Below are 6,000 nucleotides of genomic sequence, written 5' to 3' on the forward strand. Positions count from 1 at the left end.
ACAACTAAATAAGCAACAAGTACAATATACTTGAAGAAGATTACACCTATCATTAGCGAACAAAGCTCCCAAAATCTCCTAGTCATTAGTTGTCATTCTTTTCTAACTTGAATGTTGATTTTTTAACACCAATTTCTCCTTACTAAATTAATAATTGAATGATTATTCCAAAAATTAGATTATATGTAGTTATTTAAGTCTTAATTTTTCTCACAAATTTATGCTTTAATCCAATTGGCATATATTATTAGATCTTGGAATCACTCTCTAATCCTAAATCTCAAATTTCTAAGACCATAATCCACAAAAATCCTCATATGCTTCAATCTAATTGCTCAATTGACTTCAAATTTTTTATACATATTTACAACAAATACAACAACAAACTACCAAAATTTCACTTGAAAATACACTACAAAATCCAAAAAATCCTCAAATTTATAAACATGCTTTTATTTCTTAAAATCTAAACCTACTTAATATATTATTAACTTTGAAAATATCTCAAAACCTCAATAACAGTCCAAAAAATTTAAAACAAACTTTCAAAAAAATTCTCTTAACTTTTCTTCTAAATTCTATTCTCTAATTTATAGCAAAACTTGAAAATTGCTATAGGTACTTGGTTTTGTGCCTTAGGATCTGATTTCAATCCTAATTAGCAACTGATCCTCTTTGGGTATCAATCCTTATCTCCTTGAGATAATTTTTGCTAATATCAACTCCTAATTTCTTTCTATATATGCTTATATTCTTTATTTTTTTTCATTTAAGGCTCTATAAAATAAATAGAATCTATTTTTATAAAAGACAATTCTAACACTAATAGATTTTACTACTTGCCTAATATTTATCTATATTTTTTTACTACATATTTTTAATTAGGCTCTTCTATATTAAAATACTTTTTCTTTTCTTTCACTTAATGGTTACATTACTATATAATACCATTGTTGTATTTTGTGAAGTTTGCTTGAGAATGCACCAAGCACTCAATTGTGCAAGATAAAATAGAACTTGGAAGAAGAAGATTGTAAGAATTCTAATAGCATCCTAAATAAATTCGAATTAAATTATAACAATATTAATCATTTTTTAATTAAATTCCAAAAGAGTCTTAAAAAAATTACAACAAAAATATAAAGAAATCATAAATTAATCTTAAATCATAAAGAAAACATAAAGAAATTATAAATCCAACTAGCAAATTGATAAAGATCTTAGAAACTTTCATTGATCTTAAAATTCTAATTTTTGAGATCTCAACCTACTTGAACTTCAATAATCTTCAACATAATTATTTAATTAAGTCCATATTCATAACACACATAGAATAATTATAGTCACAAATCTACAAATTTTCATTCATAGATTAATTAAAAAACTTACAAAACTATCCAAAATATCAATCCTATTTTATTTCACAAAAACTAAAGCCATCCAAAACAACCTTAAATTTGAAAAGTTCTTATAAAGTCATAACAAACTCAAATCCTTCAAAATTAATGCTTAAAGAAGTCTAATCTAGTTTGCTTTCAAACCTCACTATCCAATTTATCAAAGAAATCCGAAATTATTATAGATATATAGTTTTGTACTTCAATGTCTAATTATAATCTTAGTTCACAACTAGTCTTCTCTAAATATCAATTCTTCATATTTTAAGGTAATTTTTACTAAAACATATTTTTAATCTTTTTTTAAATATGATTATATCAATTACTTATTTCATTTATTTTGATTTGACTCATTTATGTTTCTACAAAGTAAATAAGAGACTTTTCTACAAATAGGCAATATTAAGACTAAAATTTTTACTATCTTTTTATTATTATTATTTTTAATTTTTAATTTTTATTATGATTTTTTATAATAAAATATTTATTTATTTATTTATTTAATGACTATAGTACTATATAACATTGCTACCTCAATAGAAGTTCTTAATATTGAAACTTCAAATTTGAAGATTAAAGGACTGTCAATATTAATATACAACTTTGAGAGGTAAGCCATTGACATCACTCCTAAACTAATAATATAAATAGATTAAAATTGAGAAGCTAAAATTTTTAATTCTATAATTGATCTATATAGAATAGTCATGGTGCACTCTATTGGTATTGATTAATTTTTGCAAGAAATAATAGAAGATGGTATTAAGTCTTTCAACAAAAAAAGTGTATCAAATATTTCTACAAGTTGCTCACTCAAATGGTTGGGCCTAGTTTTTACTGAGATGGATGGGATGCTAAACCATAAAACATCACCATCTTTTTTATAAAAAGCCATAGTTTCTATGAGTAGAGCTCTTGTAATAGTAGGTGTTAAAACTTCTATTAAAGTGGGCTTTTTTTTTAGAAGAACAATTGGACTATTTGTATCCAAGTCAACTCCATTTAATTTTGATGGCCTAATATTATATTATGTGTATTCTTACTTGAAAATGCACCAGGCTTGTAGCTATCAAAGTAAAAATATAAAAACAATCCTACCAAGTCTAATAGAATCTTAAATAATCTTAAGTAGATCTAATAATCTTAATTAAACTTTGATTAATCTAAAATAAATTTAAATGAAGTTATAAAAGAAACTTAAAGAAGTTCCAAAGTAATCCAAAATAAATAACATGAAATCTTAAAGAAATATAAAAATAAACCTTTGAAAAAATAACAATAATCTTAAAGACATATTAGAAATAGATTTTTTTTAAAAAAATAATAAAAAATAATAAAAATAAAAAACCGAATATAGTCTCAATTAAAATCCTAATATAATCCTAATTAAAACCTTAATCAAATCCTAATTAAAATCCTAGTTGAACCTTAATCAAATCCTAAGTCAAATCCTAATTGAATCTTAATCAAATCCTAAGTCAAATCTTAATTGAATCTTAATCAAATCTTATGTCGAACTTTAATCAATTCCTAATCAAGTTCAAAATAAAATCCTAAAAAATCCTAATCCTAACCAAATCCTAGACCAAATCCTAAGCCCTAATTAAATTGTAGGCAAATCCTAAACCAAATTCTATAGCAAATTGGAATGTCAACAACTAATGATGAAACCATTGATATTAATTCAAAATCTTCACAATTCTTAATATCTTAATTAAAAACAAGCACAAGAAAGATGAAATCAATTATACTTACCAATTGAAAGAAATACAAGATAATTTGATAAGGTGTTAGATGGCCTCCTATTCCAATCTGAATGCTAAACTTTTGGCATCAATATCTCCTTCTTGAACTACTGAATTGCTTCCAAATTTCATCCAAAATATTAAAAATTGAGTCTAGTATCTATACAAAAAAATTCACTTCAATCCAATTGATAGATTGCTAAAGATTTTAGAAATATTCATTGGCCCTTCAACTTCAATTTCTGAGACCTCAACCCACAAAAACCTTTACACACTTTGATCTAGTTTTTTAATTGACTTCAAAATTTTCATACACATTTATAACTAGTACACCAATACATTGCATAAAATTGATATATATGCACACCTAAAAACTTAAGAAATCCTCAAATTTTTAAATATATTTTTATTTCTCAAAATCTAAACCAACCAAGAACATTATTAACTATGAAAATCCCTTAAAAACTTAGTATTGATATAATTGACATAAAATCAATGCCCAAATATCTCTCTTTAAGTTTTCTCTCACATCCCACCCTTCAATCTACCAAAGAATTCCAGAGTCACCATTGGTGTAGAATTTTGTACCTTAGGATCTGATTTTGATCCAAGTTGATAGCTAGTCCTCTTTGGGTATAAATTCTTAGCTTCTTGAGGTAAATTTTACTAAAATCTATTCTTAATTCCTTCTTATACATGCTTAGATTATTTAATTTTCTAATATACTTTTTTTTGCCTTATTTATGGTCCTACAAAGTAAATAGAAGCTTATTTTGTAAAATGGCAGTATTAACATTCTTTAATTTTATTATTTTTTCAACTATTATCTATATTTTAAAGATAGTTTTTTATAATATTGTAAAATAAGTTCTTCTATAATATAATTTTTTTTTCTCTCTTTTAATCATTAGCCGTGGTAGATCACAACATTAGTCCCTATACCTTTCTTTTCTTCATCTCCCCTTCTTCTTTCTTCTCTTCTTCTATGCATATTGATTTCTTACTAATGATTAATTGATTGAGTATCGTAAAAAATTTAATAATTTTTTATATTCCTATAATAATGATTGAATTTTTCAAAAGCCTATTTTTAGTATATATTTTGTTCCTTGTATTATTATTGGAGAGTATATTTTATTCACATTATTTTTGATTTGAATTAGTAAAGATGCCCAAGTATCAATTCATTTTAGAATTTGAGGTATAACCACCTAGTTTGAAGTGACTAAGCAAAATGAGGCAAAATGGTATTACTAAATATCTTCTATAAGTAGTAGAAGAGCAACTTGTTCTACAAAATTCTAGCCCTACCTTCTTTGTCCTCATTTTGTACCATACATGTATTGACCATGTATGACTAATAGTTGTAGATTCAATATTTTATTTGTATTGAGGTCTTCTTTGGACGAGTTTTTTTTGGAAATATACTAATTTCTAGTTATTCTATTTGAATTTGAGAGTGAGCATGTCATCACCATTTCAATAGTGATTCCTTAATTATATAGTGTTCTGATTTGATGGTCTTATCTTATTTTGTATTTATTCTACTAACGAACTAAATGATCTCACAAAGATAGTTGGATTTTTTTCTTTGATAATGGAAAAGAGAAGAAAGAGGCACCTTGCATCTTTACCTTGAGAGGTGGTCAAAGAAAAGATATGATTTGGTATTGACATTAAGGTAATTGTATGACTTTGTGCTAATAATACCACATCCAATATTCTATTATCTTTTTATATCTTAGTGCCTTTATATTTTTTAATTGAGTATTTAGTATTAAGGTAAAATTGACACCTTATGTCAAGGACAAAGACTCGATGAGGAAAAATATACACCAAAAGGCTATCTCGATATAATAAGTCAAAATATAAACAAGTAGGTATATTAAAAGGAAACTGGAATGGCTATTGCCACAAGACAAGAAACTAAAGACTCTTGAACCTGGACTAGAAGCAAGAAAGGAGTTGACAAGAGTGAAGAAGCCTTCACTCTTGTCTCTATATATACTATCTAACTAGGGGCTACGTGGCGACGTTCTATAGGACCTCCAATATGTGTTGACTTCGTAGGACACATGCCTTGACTTACAAGGCAAGTTTTTCTACGTGTGGGCCACATAGTTAGCTTGATCTTCAAGCTAACAACATGTGTGGCACATGGCCAACTTGTTGACCACGTTTCTAATCCAAAAAGTCAATTAAAAATACCTATGTAGTCAAAGCAGCGTCTAGGAAGTTTCTAGGAAGCTTCTATATTAAATATTATATAATTAACTTACTTTTATCTACTTTTACTTACTTCTACCTATTTCTATATGTAATTATTAGCTTACATGATTATGGCCGTGACATTATCCCCCCTTCTAGAGACGAGTTCCACGAGGAGCGGTCATCATATGTTGAAGAAATCTATGATGCGACGAATTGTATTCGCCACATACTCTGATCTCTGTTCTCTTCGAAGATGATTGATAGGGCCTCTCAACCATCGGTAGTGTCCCATACCAGGGCGGGAAGACCACCCAGTTATTTGATAATTATTGAGGCCTTCATAACTTCCTTCGAATAGAATATTCGGAACACCATCAGGAGTTGTTCCTACCTCTAGCAAAATCACCAAACATCGGGAGTCCCTTCCCAAATCATGATACCAAACGCGTTGTATCTCACCATCTGTTCGAGGAAGAACATGTCGTTCTTGAAGATCTTCATCTTGATTGCGTCAACTTAAACGATGTGACAATCGTAATGTCTCATCCGACAAGTCAATAAACGAAGGTTCTTGAGTTGAATCCGCTGGTTGTTGGCTCTCCATCTAAATAGCATCACAAATGTAAAGAAGTTACAAACAAGGATAG

Source organism: Physcomitrium patens, chromosome 8, assembly GCF_059467195.1.
Source record: "Physcomitrium patens ecotype Gransden chromosome 8, ASM5946719v1, whole genome shotgun sequence".
Taxonomy (NCBI): domain Eukaryota; kingdom Viridiplantae; phylum Streptophyta; class Bryopsida; order Funariales; family Funariaceae; genus Physcomitrium; species Physcomitrium patens.